The 19,258-nt window shown below is 57.9% G+C and overlaps 1 protein-coding gene across 8 annotated transcripts in view; it reads left to right on the top strand.

The window, feature by feature from the left end:
* The first annotated feature begins 429 nt into the window (after positions 1 to 429).
* The window catches only part of CTBP2 (C-terminal binding protein 2), a 105,454-nt gene continuing 86,625 nt past the window's right edge, over positions 430 to 19,258 (top strand). For 2 of the 8 annotated variants that reach the window (XM_058671437.1, XM_058671430.1), the window contains exon 1: positions 430 to 656. The gene's annotated coding sequence lies outside the window, so the exon portion shown is untranslated. Of the gene's footprint in view, positions 657 to 927; positions 1,073 to 1,364; positions 1,496 to 8,420; positions 8,743 to 19,258 lie in introns of those variants that run through there. The other 6 variants (XM_058671439.1, XM_058671429.1, XM_058671436.1 and 3 more) reach the window with 5 other exon arrangements.

Genomic DNA, 19,258 nt, shown 5'->3' with positions numbered 1-19,258 from the left:
CGGGGGCCTCGGCCACCCCTGGGCGCCGCGCCGAGGCCCGCTGAGGCTAGCGTCCCCTTCATCCTTCCCCACCCCCCCACGTGGCCGAGCGCCCAGGGCCCCACGTGGAAGGCGAGGCGGAGGAGGCTGAGCGGACAGGGCTCCGGGCTTCGGGCGGGCTGCGGTGGGTCCCCCGCCCTCGCGGCCGAGGCCCCCCGCGCCAGCCGAGGGCCTCCCGGGCGGGGCCGGGCCGGGGGCGGGCCGGGGAGTGCCCGCCGCGCCAGCGCGCACTTTGGCGGAGCCGCTAATCCCCCGAGAGCGCCCATTTGTAGTGAGGAGTATCCGTAGGGGGCGAGGCCGGCCCATGTGGGGTTGTGTCATTGGTTTGCAAAGAGAGACCCCGCCTTTGCCCAAAAAAAAAAAAAAAAAAAAAAAAAAAAAAGGAGCGAGGAGCGAGCGGGCGGCGACCCTCACCTCGCTCCCGCCCGGCTCCCGCCTCGCTCCCGCGCAGCCGGCGGCGCCCAGCCGCGGCCCGGCCGCTTCTCCGCTTCCCTCGCTCCGCGCGCCGCCTCCGTCCCCGAGGAGAAAACAAATAAAGAGCGGCGAGTGGCCCGGAGGCGCGCGGCGGCCAAGGACCTGCCCGGCCAGAGCCAACTTGGAGCCGGCATCCTCCGGGGGTGAGCGGCGCGGCCCGGGGACCCCCAGCGCGGCCCCTCCCGGAGGGCGGGCGGGCGGCCCGGGGTGGGGACCGGGCGCCGGTGGGCGGAGGAAGGGGTGGCTGGGTGGGGAAGTAGGAAGAGGCTCGGCGGCCGGGAGAGGAGGCGGAGGCGGCGGCGGCGAAGGAGGAGGGAGGGGCGGGGGGAGGGGCGCGCGGCCGGGAGATTAAGTTTTTGTGTGTGTCCCCGTGTACGGGTGTCATTTTAAGGTGGCTCGGGAGCGGCCCGCGGAGCGAGGGACCGGGCCGGGAGCCATGCCGCGCTGACCGGGGGGTGGCCGCACAGCCGCCGCCGGGTGGGGTGGGAGGGGCGGGAGCCGCCGCCGCCGCCTCCCGGGTGGGCGCCCTTCGCCGTGGCCGCCGGCGGCCCGGGACGAGGTAAGGGGGCCCCGGGGGAGGGCTGGGGCCGCGGCGGCGGGCTGGGGGCGCCGTGCCCGCGCCTCACTGCGCCACTCCGGGAGAGGGAGGAGGAGGGCGAAGGACGCGGTGCCGGCATCCGAGGACATCTTTGGTGTGCGCCCCCGGCCCCAGGCGTCCTCTCGGTGGCCGGGGGTGGCCGGCGGCTCCGCGGGTCCGCGCCCGCCGCCCCCCGCCCTCCACTGCGCCCGCCAGCAGCCGTTTGCGCCAGGATTTTTGTTGTGATGAGAGTTGATGAATGCGAAGTAGGCGGTCACCTTCCTTCCCATCAGGATTGGAAAAAAAAAAAAGGAAAGAAAGAAACCCCGAGCGCGGCGGCGTCCGGAGGGCAGCAGCGCGGCGGCGGGCGTCGCGGCCACGGCCGTCCCCGGCTCCCCGAGCCCGGTGGGTGCGCGCGCGGGGGCCCGGCGGCCACCTGGGCCGAGCGCGCGGCGCGCCGCGGGGACAATACGCCCGGGTCCCTGGAGACCCGGAGTCCGAGCACGGCGGGGTGCGGCGGGCCCGGCGCCCGCGAGGCAAGGCCCAGCGGGGCGCGGGGGTCGGCGTGGAAGTCGGGGTGCGCGCGCGCGCGTGCGGCTCGGGGCCCCGGGGGGCGCGGCCCCTGGCTGCGGGGGAACCCGCGCGGCGCCCCGGGAGCGCTGGCGGAGGGCTGCGAAGGAGGCCAAGTGGAACCTTTTGTTGTGCCGGCCCGGCATTGTTGGCTGCTCCGGGCCGCCCGGCCACATCTGCCGCCGCTGCCGCGCGGGTCCCGGCCCGCCAAAGTCGCGGCGGCGGGGCGGGGGGCCTGGGCGAGCGGGGCTCCGGGCCGAGGCGGTGGCGGGGCGGCGGGCCTGGGCGGTCAGGCGGCCGGGCATTTCCTTTGCCCAGCCGCGTTCCCGCGGGCACCACTTCCTCCTCGCCGGCCGCCCGGAGCCCGGCCCGCCCGCCTCCCCAGCTTCCCCGTCCGGGCCGCACTTTTCGGGTGGGGCGAACCGAAAGGAAAAAGTTTCGCAGGAGGGGCCGGCCGGGGCGCGCCCTAGGCGCCGGGGACCCAGCGTGGGCCACCGCGGCCGCCCCGGCCCTGCTCCGCTGCCGCGCCGGACGCACCGCGCGGCCCAGAGGAAGCGCCTTTCTTTCTCTGCCTCGCGCTCTGCCCAGCGCCCGGGGCGAGTTGGGCAGAGGCGCGCAGGAGGCCGGGGCGCGCCCGGGGCCTTCCTGGAGCGGGAGGCCTGAGGTGGCCCGGCTGCCCGCCAACAACCCACGGCTCGCCCGGGGCCCTACGGGGCCACGGGCCCGAGAGCTTGGCACGGTCACCGTGGGCCGCGCAGAGCCACGCGCGCACCCCCTCCCGGGGCTCGCTCTGCGCCGGCGACGGAGGGAGGGTCGTGGACCTGGAGCGAGCGTGTGCGCGCCGGTGCGGGTGCTTGTTCTCTGCTCCCTCCTTGCCCGGTACTTTTCCGGAGGCGGCCAGAGCAGCAGCTGGCTGCAGGCGACCCTGCGTGGAGGAGCGTGTTATGGGGGAGAGGAGGAATTCGTTGTAAGGATGGATGCCCGCTGGCTCTGCGCGCTCGCGCTGGAGGTGCAGGCGACGGCCTACGTTGTCACGCCGGGCTCCTGAGCCTTGTGCGGGTGGACGGAGCGGGGGAGACCCACGATTCGTCCGACTTCCCCGCGTGTCGGGTGCGAGTGGCTTCAAGGGTAGACTGGAGAATTCTGTTCTATAAATATATGTGGGGAATTTAAAATGCTAAACGACTGATTTGCAATTCTGCTGGATATTCTAGATCCTGGTGTATTTTTATCTGACACGGATAATTTTGAGGGGACGTTGTATTTGGGTAAAGTTTACTAAGTGATTTTTGGCTTTGGCGGCCCGGACCCACTCTTTCATTGACTTTTCTCCGGGCACCAGGGTTGAGAGGCAGTTTAAAAAGGACTTCGCGTGCAGTTCTGAGCACTTGGGAGACTCCCACGGCTTTGAAACCTTATTTATATATATATGGCCGTCAATCGTTTATATTCGGAAGTAATGAGACTCTCAAGGATCTTGTTGGTACAATCACTTGATTTCAAGCAATACTTTTTACAGCAATTAGTAACATTTAAAATGTTCACTAAACGTTTCAGAGAGAGCAGCCTTCGTACTGAAACAAGATTTCTTTTTGTTGTTGCCCCCAAAAGAAGTTAATGAGATCTTAGATTGCAAGGAAAAAACCGCCCCCCCCCCAAAAAAATTCTCAGGTCTTGCTTCCTGCAAAATATGCTCACAGTTGCCATTGAAGTTGGATGTTGACAGTGAATGCATTTGTCTTTAATGAAACCGGTTTAATCGTTCACACTTGGTCAAGTATAACATGGCCAGACAAAGGAAATAGGCGCATATTTCTGTGCGGTGCTGAGGGTTTGGCCTAAGTGCCCCCTCCCCCACCCTGTCCCTGCCCAGGGGAGAGAGGGGTGAAGGCGAGGGGGATTTATGGAGCTGATTGGTTTTCTGTGGCTCAGGGGTAGGGGGAACTGCTGTTAGCTCCCTGTAGAAAGCAGCTATTAGAGGGAATTAAACCATCTTGGGTATGCAGCTTGTTTTGAACTGGACAGGGTGCTTTTCTGTGTAATTTTGTCCCTGTTTGGGATGATGATACTGTAGGTGTGTGCTGCCTCTTTTCTCTCATTGTGCCTTCGTAGAGTGGAGTGGGAGCCGAACTGGGAGTCATCATTGTTTCATTTGGAATCTTTGAAACCCACCCTTGAATGGATATTATGGGGGGAAGGGCAGGAGCAGAGTGAATTATCTTTTTAAACTGTGATTTGTTCTTAATCCCTCCTTGTCCCTAAAGTGGTTTTTTTTTTTTTTTTTTGTAAGGCACACTTTACAACTCGTGTGGGGGCCAGTGAAGAATCCCTTCCAGCCTCCTTTCTTCAAAGTTCAGAAAGTAGCAAAGTTTGGCTACTCAGAAGCAAGCTCTTGAGTGCCTTTGCAGGAGAAAGGAAAACAAAACCAAGCCACCCTTGGGACAGACTTGGAGAAACCTGGGCTGTCTCAGCCCGAGGCACACCTGTTCAGGGCCTGCAGCCCAAGTTTGCTGTCTGGGACATGTCCACCTGGCCCTGCGCTCAAGGTGAAAGAATGAGGCTTGCTATCTGAGTAATAATTAACTAGCCCATCAGTTCTTTCAGGAAATAATCTATAACTTCCTGCTTCCAAAACTCCAGACAAAAAAACCTATTCATAAGTCTGGGTGGTTTTTGGAAGAACATAAACACAACAGTCAGGCAGCTGAGTGTCCCCTGAGTGGACAAAAGGACAACAGACTCCACCTGCTGCATTGTGGGTGCTCTGAGGAACTTGCACTCCAGCCTGAGTGTCTCCGTCTCTCCTGAGCCAGCAAGGTGCTGCCGCTGCTGTTAAAGAAAACCAGTATGTGGAGACACCGAACAGTAGGGTGGGGGTCAGGACAGCATTTCTTCATTCACAGATGGGCCCCTGCCGAGTTCCCACTCCAGACTGTCAGGAGGCACCTTCGAAAGCATAAATTCACATGGGACGCTTTCGCTGCGTGGGAAGTTTTTTCTGAGTTTACAGTAGCCACGGAAAGGTGGCATCATGCCAGTTTTTACTGCTGTCATTTCCAGCTAAAGGGACTGTCATCAAAATACATCCCTTTGCTCATGCTGAACTGTCCCCGCCAGTGCCCGACTTGGGTTAATACTTCCACGTCCAAAGGCTGGAAGGAGTTGTGGTCATTTAAAAAAATCAGAGCTTGCTTCTGACCCTTAGGAAAGAAGGGTTTATGCTTTGCAGGAATGACACTGTTGGGTGCGCCATTGGGGTGTCTTGCACCCCCTCAATCTTATGTTGGTGAGGATGTCCCCTTCTGAGAACTTGGAGTGGATGTGGGAGCGCTGGCACACCCGGGCATGCCGGCCAGGCCTGGCTGCTGGGGGCCCTATCGGCTTTCCTTGGTAGCTGGTGAGTGCGCCCTCATTTACACCGTCCCGGAATTAAAGTTACAGCCCTCACCCCTTCCAAGGCACAAGCCCCCTTCCAACTTCACAGGGTAATTTTTATTCAGGTCTGTGTTTGATGGAATATGTATCAAAGACTTTTGAAAGGATTTTTAAAAGAAAAAAAAATCTCTGGATTTGCAAAATTGTACTTAATAATTGCTGAAAACTTCAGAACCATTTTTGAGGTGTTTGGTGGTGCTTTTGATCATGATTTAATGGAGCCTCTCCAAAAGCCATCATCATGCCTTTAATGATATTCACAAATTAACGTTGGGGCGTAATCTGGAATTTTCCTAAATTGTGGCTGCACTCGCCTGCGCAAAGGGCTGTGCACAGGGTACGGAAGACAGGATGGGGCTCGGACACTGAGCCAGAGGCGGCCATTGTTGGTGTGCAGTGCTGACCATGGGGTCCAGGGCAGCAGGGCCTTGGGGTCCTCAGGAGCCACAGACAGGAGGGGAGCAGGAGCAACACTCGCCCATCGGCACTGGCTGTGGAAATTGCACCTGTCTCCTTCCCAGAACTTTGCTCAGAAGGTAGTTTTTTCTGGACTGCTAGGGAATTTGAGCTTTGTATTCTCAGAGAGATCGCAAACACAGATAAGAAGGTTTTCCCAGGAAAGTGTAAAAAGCAAACTTTCTTCCCCTTGAAATATGATTTTAAGAGATAATGCTCGGCAGAAGTCCTAAGTCACAGGAAGAGGTTGTGTGGTTTTCTCTTCTCCACTGGAGTCTGTCCGTGGCTGGAAGGACAGCTCGGGGCGTGTGTCCTGAGCAGTTGCTGCATTTCCAAGAAAGCCTCTTGGCCTTGCTCCTGCTCACAAAGCCTTCCTGCGTCCACCAAAGTGCCCGTCTCTGCTCCCCGCCCTTGGGTGTGGCCGGCTGGAGGCGGCCACTGTGTAGCCACAACTTGGTAGGTCTGAACTATGGGGACGAAGTGGCAGCTTCTCTCCCCCCCCCCCCCCCCCCGCCACTGGCGTCTAGCTCAGCCCTTCCTTCAGTGGGTGTCTGAAGGCCACGGCTGTAGCTGTCCACATAGCTGACTGTACATAGCAGGTGTTTGTATGGTGGTCCCCTGTTTACAGGAAGAGTGATGGAAGGTCCTTCCTTATGATGGAGCAGCGATGCCGTGGGCTGTTCAGGGAGGAAAGTGTCACTTCTGCCAAGGGGCCCTGTTCTTGCCCGAGGTTGGTTGGCATTCCCAGGATGTTCAGCCCAAGTAGCTAGCATTCCTGGTGCCAGCCTTGCCTTTCTTTGGTTGTGGGCCTCAGGGGTAAAGGGCACAGCTTCTCATGTGTGGTTCTGAAAAAAACCCTCCCACTTCTACAACAGACAGACGACCTGAGGGAAAAAATGTACCTTCCAGTGTTGTTGTCATGATTACTCCCTCGCCCATCAGAAATGTGCTTCTGGCATTAAAACAGCTCTCTGACTATGCCTTAGAAGGAGCTGTCAGCTGCCGCCGAGACGGTCTGATGGGGCGTAGTGGCAGTATTGCTGGATTTCTTCCCAGGAGAGCCGAGGGCCCCATGGAAGGTCTTGTGGCTTGTGTGTGTGGGCCTTCCAGCAGGGCGCACCAGGCCGACCCAGGGATGCACCCCAGCCAGCCCCGAAGTCCTGGCCCCCAGCAACGTGCCCCAGCCCAGAACAACCCAAAACTTGACTGTGCAATCTGGGAGGTTTCTCTCGAAGGCCCTGCACACCTGGTCACAGAAGTGGACTTCTGGCATAGGGAGATTTTTCTTTTTCCTTTCAAGTATGGCAGTTAAGAAAATTTTTACCTGGAAATTGAGGCTGATAATCGTTTTCTAGGTGAGTGAGCAGCACCAGACCTGAGGGTATTGTACCTGCCCCAAATGTTCCTGAAGCTACTGTGTATGTCAGGGGTAGGGGGCAAGAAGGAGTTCGTGTGCACCTTTGAATGTTTGTATGTTAGGGCCAGAGGGAGCTTCCAAGCGTGTTCAGGGAGGCCAGGGCCAGGTGAAGCCAGGAACCTAGAACGTGGTTTGGAATCTGGGTCTCTTCCCATGGACGAGTGGGATGCAGCTGTTTGAGCCATCAGCAGTAGGAGGCGCAGCTGGGACTTGGAGCTGTGTCTACTGCTGGGCCACACCCCCTCACATTTCCTTTTAGAAGGGGCGCTCTGCTGTGGGGCTCTTTCTCTGGCTGGTGGCTGGTCCTCTCTGTAGTCGGTATACAAATGCACCCAAACCCAGTGACCCCTCTCGAGTCCAGGCTCCGGTGGGCCAGTGCTCCTGTCCCACACGGTGGTGCAGCGGACCCAAGGTCCGCCCACCCCAGCGTGGCCAGAGCCAGCAGTGCGCATGGCCCCAAAGAGCTCTTCAAAATAGTGTCTCATGAGAACATCTAAGCTGGAGGCGCAGCCCCCATCTCCCAGACAGCCCACGTCCTCCACGTGGTCACCTGGCCCTGGTCTCTGGGGAACTGTGCTGCTGAGGTGGGGGCTGTGCATGGAGCTGCCAGGCCAGATGGCCTGGTGGGCTGCCACACGTGGCTGACCACCGCTGCGTGGAGGCTTTCCTGACACTGGAGATTGGTGGACACCCAAGGACATGCCTGCCCAAGGAGCTGGGGGACCGGCTGTGGGTGCTGCTCTCATATTCTTAGTTTTTGCCCTTTGGGGAGCGGGCTGCAGGGAGTGGAGCTGTGTGGAGGCTTCCTAGAAGGACCCTGGCCACCTAGTCCCTCTTAGATGGCGACCGGGAGGTCAGCAGGAGTGTGTCTTGCGGTACAGACATCAGAATACACTTGTAAGTGGCTGCAAGAAAAACATTTCCCATCTTCACGACGCTCCTGCGAGCTGGGTAAAATAGAGCAAGTCCTCTCTGGCGCGAGGAAGCGGTGCGGACTGAGTTGCTTCCCCCAAGTCATGGAAAGGCTGCTTCCCGCTCCAGTTTTCCTAACTCCCGGTTTGCTGCGCCTGGGGCGCGGCCATCCCAGCCTTTGTCCCAACCCCACACCTCGACAACTTCCGGTGTCCTGCGCCCTTGCCATGCCAGGAAGGCGAGTTGGGCCTAGGTGAAGGCCCGCCCGCCGGCGCTGGGCGCGCGGTGCCTGCCGGGGGCGGGGTCTGGCCGCCTCTCCCCGCCCGCGCCCTGACAACGTTAGGGCTCCGCCCAAGGACCGGCCTGGGTTTCCGGGATCCCTGGGCCCCGCGCCCGCAGGTGAAGTCCTTTAGTTCCCGGGAGTCGCGGGCCTGGCGGCCCCACCCCTCCTCTCCAGGCCGCTTGCACCTGGCGGCTTTCTCCCCGCGGGCCTGATAACCCGCCTCGGGCTTACCTGGCCGGCAGCCCCTCCTCCCTTGGCGGGCAGGGAGCCCAGCGGACCTGACCGGGCACCTGACACCCCCGGAAGCGCCCCTCCCCTGGCGCTTTTCACTTGTAAAGTATGTGCCCCGGCGGGGGCGGGGGAGCCAGTGAGGGGTTGGGAATGCGCCCTGCCCCCTCCTCCCTCGGGCTTTTGTGCTGGGCGCCTGGAGAGGGAAGGAGTCGGAGGCCACGCGGGATCCGCGGCTGGGCTGAGCAGCCCTGTGGCCACCCTTGCTGCCTGTGGTCGCGGCCTTGGAGCGTCCCAGGCCCTCGCGCTGGACGCTGGAGGAGGTTGGTGGGTTGTGCGGCAGTGGCTGAGGTGGGAGCAGTCTTGGTGGGCCTCGAGGGCAGGTGACGGAGCTGAGGCTGGTGCTGTGTGGGGCGTGGGGGTCCGACCTGGTCAGGCAGGCCCTCGGCTCTGTGTTCCACGCCTGTGGCCGTCTCGTTTATTGAGCATTTATTTAGTGTCTCATCAGCTCCCCGGACGATTGCATGTGGCAGACCTGAGGTTTGAACCAGGCTGTAGAAGCGCTGTTGCCAGAGACCCCTGTGGATGGGACAGTGCCTCTTGTGCAGCCCCTGAGAGGGGCCAGAGGGTCTAGGCTTGCCCTGAAGTTGGTGTATTCCACCTTCCCATTCAAAATGTTCCTTAGAGACAGCACGCGGAGTAATGTGCCGTGGTCTCCTTTGGTTCCGAGTTGGTTCGGGGTTTTTGTGGCAGGGGCACACGCTCATCACCACCTTTAGCTCACCCCTGGTCCTTGGCTCACAGGGTCCCGGCCCCTGGGCTGCCCCAGGGCCATCGCTTTCCTGACGGTCTGCATTCGTCTAGGCGTTCCTGCAGGTGTAGGTCGCTGGTGTCCCCATGAAGAAACTGTGGGTCGGAGTGGTTCAGTGAGGGGGCCGGGAGTAGAGCCACCTGATTCAGGTCTGAAGTTGACTGGCGTTTGGGGCTGATGTTGCCACACTAGCCGCCATTGGACTCCTCAGCACGTGGACTGCCCCCTATGGTGTCATGGGCCCTAGCAGCCAGTTGTCATCTTCAGCAGTGGTCTGAGTTGAAGACAGCTCAGTAGGAATCTCTCCTGGCAGTGTGAGCCCCACCTCCCAAGCCCTCTTCTCTCCCCGCCCCCTCACACAGCCTCCAGCTGACCCGGGTTCCTGTGTCCGCAGGGCTGGTGGCTGGGAACACCAAGGAGAAGCCGGGTGCTGTCCGAGAACTTCCCCTGGACTGTTGCCCTGCCTTTGTGCCGTGCTGCCTGAGGAAGGAATTTGAATTCATGGCGCCGAACAAAGGGACGCTATCAGGATTAAAAGGGAATGGCACAAACTTGGGTGTGTCCAGAAAGCCCAGACCAGCCCTGCTAGGGCGATGAACTCACTTGCCAGGCACCCAGGCAGGTGGTGCTGGAGCTGCTGGCTGACCTTGGCTGCTTGCAGAGGGCAAGGTCTCCACCAAGGAGAGTTTTTCCTGAAAAACAGGCTTTTCTTTCATGACAAGATCCACTTCCTGCTCGGCAGCCCAGCTCTTCCCTGGGGAGCGCTGTGGTGCTGAGCCTCGGGGTGTCCTCTCTCCCTCCCCACCCCGGGAAGCCCCGGAGGTGTCTCTTGATCAATTGCTCCTGCTGGTCCCAGGGTCCTGGCCCTGTTCCAGCTCTCCAACAGGTCTCCATTCTACCTCATTCCACGCAGAAGGGGTGATGGTGCCTGGACAGGTTGCTACCCGGCAGGCCTCTCCAAGATACTTCTGGGAGACTGCGTGCACCAGGCTGGGTCCTGCTGGCTTTGGGCCAGGCAGTGTTCCCATGGCCCCTGGAGTTTGCTCAGGCCTGGCTGGCTGGCTGGCCTGCCGGCCGCTGTGTGCACTGCCTGTTGATCAGTCACTTCACAAGAGCAGCCTGTGCAGGAGCTAGGTCCAGGTTTTGGGGGGACTTGCTTGCAGTAAGGCTGCTGAGGCGGGTATTGCATTGCCCCTGCACAGCACCTGGTACAGGACACTCAGGGTCAGAGGCTTCCTACGTGTGCAAGCCCTTACTTCTCATTTCTCACCTCAGCCTGGGATGCCCAAGGAGGCTGCAGAATAGTAGTTGAATTTCTTGGTGATGACATCTTTAAGGGAGACCCTGAGTGGTGGGGGAGATCTTTTCTTCCCCAGCTGGACGCAGGTGTTCTGAGTGATGGGCACCGAAAGTAGCAGAAGGCCAGGTTTGCCCGTCAGCTGCCAGTGTGGCCTGAGCTCTTGGCAGCGTCTTCCGCCTGTCATGCTAGCCCCACAGAGCTGTTCCTCAGCACGCTTTCCTGAAAGGAAGGCTGAAGTGGTGTACCCAGTTCCATCTCGGTGGCCCTGGGCTTTGTGTGGAGCTGGGTCTCAGGAGGAGGACTGAATCACTTGGCAGCTGCCTTTTGGCCATGACTTTCACTGGGAGTTTTGCGACCTCGGAGTCTAGGCTCAGATGGCAAAAACCTGACTTGGGGTCCCTGGCAGCCCTCCTTGGGAGTGTTGACTGTGGGTTGTGGGGCAGGGAAGCTGAGCCCAAGGAGGACCGGCCCTGCCTGTTGGAGGCCACCAGGGTGTGTACACCATGTGGACTATTGCAGAAGGCGTGGTGGGGAAGGGATGGGCTCCCTTCCTCTTCTTGGCATTTGTGAAGTTTGCAAGAGGCTTTGGTTTCTGATTCTGTGAGAGGCTGTGGGAAGAGGGGGTGCTGCAAGGACTCGGTGAGGTAATGTTTATAAAGCGCTTAGAGCAGGCTGACACATGGTAGCTGTTTGTGAACATTTTAAAAATACGATACAGTGAAATACAGTGCAAGCAGACGCAGCAGCGAAGGCTGGCTCTGTGGGGTCCACCGCTGGGCAGTGTAAAAAGAGGGGTCCCTTCCTGGGGTGGGGGTCCCCACCAGCTTCTCCAGGCCTTGTCTTCCTTGGTAGTACAGGGTGGCCACCGCTGGCTAGTCGCAGGTTGGTCAAGAGGGAGTGGGCATGCAGTTTGTATCCAGGGCCAGGTCAAGCTCTGTGAGGGCAAGGAGCGTGGTGAGAAGCCTCTGGGGTTGGGAGTCCCAGGGCCCAGGCACACCTGGACAAGGAAGGGCACAGTGGGTGGCGGGAGCTGGCTTAGCTAGGGAGCAGCTGTCTTCTCACTGGGGCCAAATGACTTAAAATGAACCTAAGGCCTGTTTGCAGTGAGTGGAATGCTGTTCTGTATTGGCTTACTCCAAGAGATGCTCCAGTGCATGCAATATTTACTTTCTGTGTAAGACTTACTTTCCGTTTCTGGAGAATGAAGGCTAGAACTAGACTGCCTCGCCTGGCCCGAGGCCGGCCCACCTCGCAGATAGAGGCTAATGGAGTGGCTGTACCGGCCAGGGTCCCCAAGTGCCCTCATTCTCTCGCTCCATGGCTGTGTCTCCCTGGACCATTCAGGCCTGCCCAACATTGGAGTGTGCGTCCTGCAGTATGTCCTGGCGCGTGATGGGCAGTGGACCCACAACAGCCTAGGCCAAGTCCTCCCAGCTGGGTGTCCAAGCATGCCCCTAACCCTGGGCCCTGGAAGTGGGGTGACAGTCCTGATTCCTGCCTTGGTGGTACCCCATCCACCACCACCACTCTCTTCCCCTCCCTCACCCGCCGTGTGAGCAGGCGGGGTTCCTGTGGGGCGCAGGGCTGCTGCCAGGGAGCTGTGTTTAGGAAAATGCTGGGAAGACTGTCGCCTTCAGGGTGGTCTGGTCATTTCACAGAACAGCGCCGTTTCCTTGGGCTCGGTGTGTGCTGTTGGGAATCGCCCGGGAAGGCCAGCTGGTCCTTGACAATGCCCTTGGGGAGCAGTGGGCGCTGGAATGCAACGCCTGTGTGCAGGCCAGTGGTCAGGGTTGGTTTTCACATTGGCACATCCTGGGGAGCGTGTGCAGTGCGTGGGCACCGTTCTTGTGTTTGCTGTGTTTCTGGTATTGTATTGCAGGGTAGCCCTGAAGGCAGCCCCCATGGTTAGGGTGGTAGCTGTGTGCCACCTCTGTACACTGCAGGCTGGCCCTGAGTAGAATCCTTGGACATAAAGCGGAAATGAGGGGCTTTCCCAGGGTCCTAAGAAGTCCTGAGAGCTTTGATTTCTCAGGAGAGCAGGTAGAGAGGGGCTGGCACCCAGGGACCCCTCTCTTGCAGTGGCTGAGAGGTGGGAAACTGGCTGTGGGCTTGGTAGTTTACACACAGTCCCCAGAGAGGCCTTACGAGGGTGGGCCCCTGAACAGGGAACCCCAGCCAGCAGTGTCCAAGTGCCAAGGCCGGGGACCCGCAGGGAAGCTCCAACCTCTGTGCTTGTAGCAAACTCCCCTTGAGGTGGTTTTGCGTGCAGCCAGCCCAGAGCCTGCCAGTAGCACACAGAGGGTCTTTATATGGAACATTTGGCATGAATAGTATTTGAAAGGTTTTATGTAACTTGCACAAGCCCGTGAGTGGAGGGCGGGGATGGTGGAGATGGGAACGTGGGTTTGTCCCTTCCTCTTAGAAGCATCCTCTGCGCTTCAACATCACCAGTTCCTCTCCTCCCCCGTCCCAAATTCAGATACCCTTGACATTCAGCTTTTATCTCTTAGTCTGTCAGAGGTTGTCATTTGTGTGCTGAGACTGGGCCAAGTGTCACGGCCGGAGAGGAGATAGTTCTTACAAATTACATTGAAGTTCCCTGTGAGAGACTACGGAAGTCTGCAAGCCCAAGCCAGAGATGGACGGCCTGGAGCTGATGGCCTGGATGTTGGCTGGTGCACATCCTGCAGAGGAGCTGGAGCCGGGTGAGGCCAGCTCCCTGCCTACAGCTGCACCACTTCATTCTCGTGCCTGCCGCTTGGGGACCACAGCTCCTGGTTGGTTTTGATTTTGAAGAGTTTTATGTATTTTTATTGGAAAGGTAATTTACAAAGAAAGAGGGACAAAGATAGATCTTCATTTCATGGTTCGCTCCGCAAATGGATGTAATGGCCGGAACTGAATGGGTCTGAACCCAGGAACCTTGAGCTGCTCCCAGGTCTGCTAGGGACCCAAGAACTTGAGCCATCCTCCGCTACTTTCCCAGGCACATGAGCAAGGAGCTGAATGGGAAGTGGAGCAGCTGGGACTCCCCCACACTTTGCTGTTTGAGAAATGAAGAACAACACATTTTGTGGCAATTCCTGTTAGGGTGATGGTATAATTTTATGACTCAGTGGAGCTCGGGGAGGCATGTTTTGTTGGGAGGCTGGGAGGCAGGGCGGTTGTTGCCCAGTGGCATGGTGGCAGTTAAAGGATGGCACAGACTCTTGCCCACCCATACCAGGCTGTCAGGATCTCCTCTGTGCCTGATTCAGGTCACAGCTCTTCCATTCTGGGTCCCTGCTGATCCTGCTGGAGACCCAGATGGAGCCTTGTCCTGTCTGTTACAGAGACTTGGGGTGTGACTCGGTGGGAGGTGCTCGCGTGTTGGCTGTGTATACATGGACGGTCTCTCCTGCAGTTGTCACTGTCTGCCTTTCAAATAAAATAAGTGAAAAGAGACTGACTGTGTGTTTCCATAGCCCACATTCTAGGACTATATGCACTTGGCCAGAGCAAGAGGAATTTGGAGAGACCAGATAGAACCTTTGGCAAAGGGAAGACTGGAAAGGACATGCCTGGGTGTTGGCAGATAAGGAGTGAGCTGAGTGGTGTCTGTCCATCTCCTGATGCAGGCAAGGTTGGTCAGGAGGTCCAGGCAGGTCGTTCTGGGATGGGTGTCTTCTGGATGTGGGTGATGGCTTTGTGAGGGAAGTGGGAACTTTAGTTCCCCTACTAACTTCCATGCCTGGGAAGGAGCTGGCCTGCCTGAAAGCAAGACTTGGTAGCAGGTGGAACCCTAGCAGTTTTTTTGGCTCGGGCTACCAAAGAAAGGACTTTATGATTTATGGTGGTTATGAAGACTTGCATACCTATCTGCTTTCATATAGATGTCTTAATAGAGATTAAGTACAAAATAAAGCGGAATGCGTGGAGATGTTCCCATAAGCAATATTGTAGTGGGAGGCAGTGTAATTATGTTTTCTACACTCCCCAATTAAGCAGTTATACATTACTGGGGAAAACTACCTTTCAGAGATTTAGAAAAGCTTTATAATTTAGTAAATCAAAAATAGATGAGCAATATTTTAGGCACAGGGTATGAACATGTCACATGACATGACAAGGTGGTAACTTAGTTTGGGTTGGCTTCTCTGGTGTTGGTGTGGCCACTTGGAGGTGAAATTCCCTCTGGACAAAGATATGCAAATACCCCCAGGCTCTGGATGATGCTGGAGGGCGGGGAGGAAGAGAGAGAGGGGTGAGGCCACACAGCCTGCAGGGCACGTCTGTCCTTCCCAGTGGCTCCCGAGGGGATCCCTGTGACTGAGCTCCTGGTGCTTGGGGGAAGTTGGGAACATCCCCCTTCAAATGGTACACTTTGGCCCTCGGGGGCCTGGGAGAAGGGAAGGAACCCCCACCCCCTTGTCCTGTCCACCTGTGCCTTAGATGGCTGAGGGTCCTGCAGATTTTGCAAATGCCTGAATTCTCGGCCTGAGTTTATCTCTGCGAGGCAGAAAGTGTGCACGTGGGACACTGAGCACAGAGGGGCAAGAGAGGCCCAAGGGCCGTGTACTGGCTTAATGGGCATGGCAGCCGAGGAGACACTTACAACACCAGGTGCAGGGTTTTGGTGTGATGGCTGTGGTGGCTGCAGTGCACTCGGGCTGGGGAGGTGGGTGATGGTCATGTGCTGGCAGGTGGTGTGGCACTTGTTGGGGTTTGGGAGAGGAAAGGAGCTTGGCTTGGGACCCGTTGCAGTTGTGTGGTCCGGTGGGGTCGGATTGTCAGCAGCAGGGGTGTGCAGTGGCCATGCCTGAAGCCTGGCATTCACTGAAGGGGCTATGAGGTCAGGAGTCCAAGGCATGCATGAGTGGGTGGGTGGGGTTGGTCCCTCCTCTCAGGCTGTGATGGAGTAGTCGTTATCTCCAGGTGTTGAACAAGGCCTTGGGAAGCTCCTGGGTGTCCCGGGGCAGAGTTAGTTGAGCCTTGCTGTGGGCCAGGGCCTTGAGGCTGTCTCTCTCTTAGTCACAGGAGTGTGGGAGCTTCAGCACTTGTATGTGGTTGTTCCAAGACTCCGTGACCTTGTGTGAATGTGAGTCCCTGGGTTCTGTGGGTCCAGGCACTGCCAGACTTGCCTCGGGCAGGCACCTGCTGTCCACAGCCCTGGGAAGGGAGAGGTGAGATGCTTGGAGTGGCTGAGATGTCCTGCAAGGAAGGCTCAGACCCTGGCCCTCTGTCAGGGAGCCCCTTCCCCTGGTTCCTGATAACAGAGATGTCCTGGGCTTTGGAATTAGGCTGGAGGGGATATGATGAGGCCAGATGTGATTGGGGGTCTGCAGGTAAGAGCAGTTAAGGAAAATTCATTCCTCACTTCCTGGTCGCTGCCTGCCTTTGCCTGGTGTCATTGTTTGACTGCCAGCTGCATGTCTGCAGGTGTGGCAGTCCCTCCTGGGTGGAGCCGAGTTCTGGGGTAGGGTCAGCCTGTGTCTACGTCCCTAAACCTGGAGCAGGGAGCTGGATTGGAAGTGGACCACCTGGGACTTGAGCCTGCACTCATGGGATGCAGGCGTTCTGATCCCCGAGTTCTGCCTGTGCGTCCAGCACCCGGGAGAATGCCCCCTCAAGCCCCTGGCTATCACTGGTCAAATTGTTATTTTTTGACAATGGAAAAGCCAATGTGGGGAGCTTGCAGAGTTTGCCAGGCGTTTGTGTGAGGGGCATGGTGGTGCCCAAGGCCCTCTGGTTCTTGGGGGAAAATTCCCTTTACCCCACCCTTACCATCCCCTTACCATCCCCAGGGTGCCTGAGACTTAAGGACCCTGGCTTGTGCTGGGTGGATCAGATGAGAAGCGACAACGGTCTGGGATTGCCTGCTTCCTGCACTTGGCACCCACGGTGGGAGTGGGCAGTGCCAGGCCTACACTGGCTGGCCTCAGTGCATCTAAGGCCATTGTCCCTAGGCTGCCTGAGGACACTCCGAGCAGCTGTTGTACGCTTCTCCTCAGTGTCCCGCCAGCCCCTCTTGGAAGGTGCCTGGGAACAGGTGCATCTTGCGTCGACCGCAGCCCAGCCGTGACTACAGCTCCCAGGGACTGTGGGTGACTGCCACAGAGAGGAGGGCCAGGCAGCACATGCCTCTTGTGCCTGGCTGTCCTTTCCTGACTGCTGCTGTGTTTTCCGCAGCTCCTGGATGTCCTGTGGGTCCCTGTTGGTTTTGCAAAGTGGATGCCAGCTGGGCTGGCCACCCTCCTGTGGTTTGTGGGAAGCCCAGAAGAAGTGGAGCACCTCCCTTGAGGAGAGGTTCAGTGGGGCACCACAGGTGAGTGTCCCCACTGCAGTCAGCGCTGTGTAAGGTGGGGCCAGGTGCCCAGCTCGGAGGAAGAGTTAGGCAGGTACTCCTGCCACACCAGGGAGCTGAGCTGTCTGTGACGTGCTTTCTTAACAGTTTTTAATATTCTCTAATTTCCGTTCAAATGGGGAAGCTTTATTGAAATGGGTCTTGGAATTTTAAAAATTGTTAACTGGGGATCATTGCATTTATTAATTTTCTTGTTTTTGCCAGAAACTTCTGTCCTTGCATGCGCATTGCCTGCCCCCTCCTGTTGGCGTTGTTTGTGGCTTAGTGCAGGCGAAAACCTTCCTGGGGTGATGGTGGTGGATTCCGGGTGCTGCCTGCGTGCTTGCTGTGTGACTGTGCCCTTTAATGTCCGTGGCTAGGCATCCTTGGCCTTTTTTAGAGTGGTCAGCTGTGACCTGCTACCAGTGAAGACGGTGAGACCTGTGCCTGTGCTTGCAGGACTTGGGGCCTGCAGATGTGGGGGTTACAGGCTGAGCGGTCAGAGCTGGGGCAGCGGCTGCTGTTAGTCTGGGGCCTTGGCAAATTGTGGAATATGTTCCTGGAGAAGTGGAATGCTGGATTTGGGTCCTGGTGGTGGGTTCCCTGGGCCTACATGCAGGTCCCACCAGCTCACAGAATATGTGCAGGTGCTGGGGAAAGCTGCTGCGGAGCACCTGATCGCTCTGATGGACAAGTGTAAGCACGGGCAGAGCCAGAGTGGCCTAGGCACCTGTTCCTTGGCCAGCACTCACCCGTGCACTGTGACGGTGCAGCTGGGCCTCATGCAAGTGCTGGCGGAGTCCTGGATGCAGAGCCTCCCCTGGCCTCCAGCTCCTGGCTCCACATGGTGGATCCTGAGATTAAAACTGCCCCTTGCATGGTAGAGAGGCATTGTGGCCCTTCCAGGGGACCCTGGCTCCCACAGAGTGCAATAGATACACACAGGGACGGCTTGAGGCAGCCCTCTGTCTTGGAAGAAGATTGGAAATCCATTCACTGGACAGTGCTGCCCAGGATGGGAGAAGGCACAGGGAGTAGTTGCTGCCATGCCTTCTCCAGGCTGGACATTCCAGCACTGGCAAGCTCACAGACGCCCAGGAACACAGCCCCGGGGCAGCTGCTGTGGGGAGCCTTGGTGGGATGAGGAACCCTCATGCACAGCAGCAGGCTTGGGTTTCTTAACCCAAAGGTTGCACTGTAAAGGTAGGAGGCACCGGAAACTGGCGGTGGTTGGGAGGGTGATCCTGGATAAAAACAGGCATTTCTGGTGTGCTATTGGTCTGATTTATATATGTTTTGGGTTTTCTTTTGGCTCAGACTAACTTCTGCTTTGATTCTGATAATTACATTTTGCTGATAGGTACTTGATATGTAAATTGAGCACTGCAGTTCTTTCAAGTCTTGGATGACACAAGCCTGCGTCTGCCTCTAGTTCAACTTATTTTTAGTTCAGCTCTTGAAATCCCTGGGTGAGACGGTCCCTGTTCTGCTGGCTCTGAGCCGCCAAGGCTGTGGCCCTCTGCCCCATCACGCTGATCTTGGCTGTGGGACCTGCCCAGGACTGTTTGGGCATGGCGAGTTCATTGCTCTGACTTGGTCAGCCTGGGGGTTGATCCAAACCACTGGGATGTGATCACTGTGTGGTTGTCACTGTCCTTGGCCCAGGAGGGAGGAGACCTGAGTGGAGACCTGAACTTGGTCTGTGAGGTGTTGGCCATGGGCTGTGCAGGTGGTTTGCTCTTGATGGAGTGACTGCCATGGTGGATCCTAAGAGCGTCTCCCGCCCGTGTAGATGTGTTGAGGATGCTTGGGGGTGCAGAGGTGGACCCCCACCGGGGTCTGCCCTGCAGCCCGGTGTTCTCAAGAGGCCATGGGGCTGGCCCTGGCCATCTCCGGATGTTTTCACCTGAAGAGTAAGAAGGATTCGGGGCTGAATTTGCTTTGCTTGCTGGAGGATTAGTACAAAAGCAGGAAGGAACAAGTGTGTGTGGTGGAGCGATGGCCAGCCTCCTGCAGGAGGTTATTCACGGTTTCTGCTGAAGGCCCTTGTTTAAAGGAATTCCCTGGGAGATTTATGCAGCCTTTCCCATTTATTGTCTTTCCAAGTAAGGTAAGCAAATAAATAAGGTATTCTCTTTTATTATAAACAACAGCCAATGTAAGATGAAAAATAAGAGGAAGCTGGGTTCCATTTTTTTCCAGCCCAGTGTGTTTCAGGAATTCGGAATTGTTTTGTTTTTGGCTCAAGCACATTGTGCATCTCAGAATATTAGGCCTGACCCTCACCCTGCAGGTGGTGGGCGGATGGTGGTGGGTGGAGGGCTAGCTGCAGCCCCCTGAGGGGGATTGCTGGGGGCACCCCAAGGTGGCGAGGACAGAGGGGTTGCCAAGATGCTGTCCTGGGTTTGGGTACAGCTGCCGGGTCACAGGGGAG

Source organism: Ochotona princeps, chromosome 13 (genome assembly GCF_030435755.1).
Source record: "Ochotona princeps isolate mOchPri1 chromosome 13, mOchPri1.hap1, whole genome shotgun sequence".
NCBI classification, from domain to species: Eukaryota; Metazoa; Chordata; class Mammalia; order Lagomorpha; family Ochotonidae; genus Ochotona; species Ochotona princeps.
Note: the sequence above shows the minus strand (reverse complement) of the source record. Positions and strands in the feature narration are given on the sequence as shown.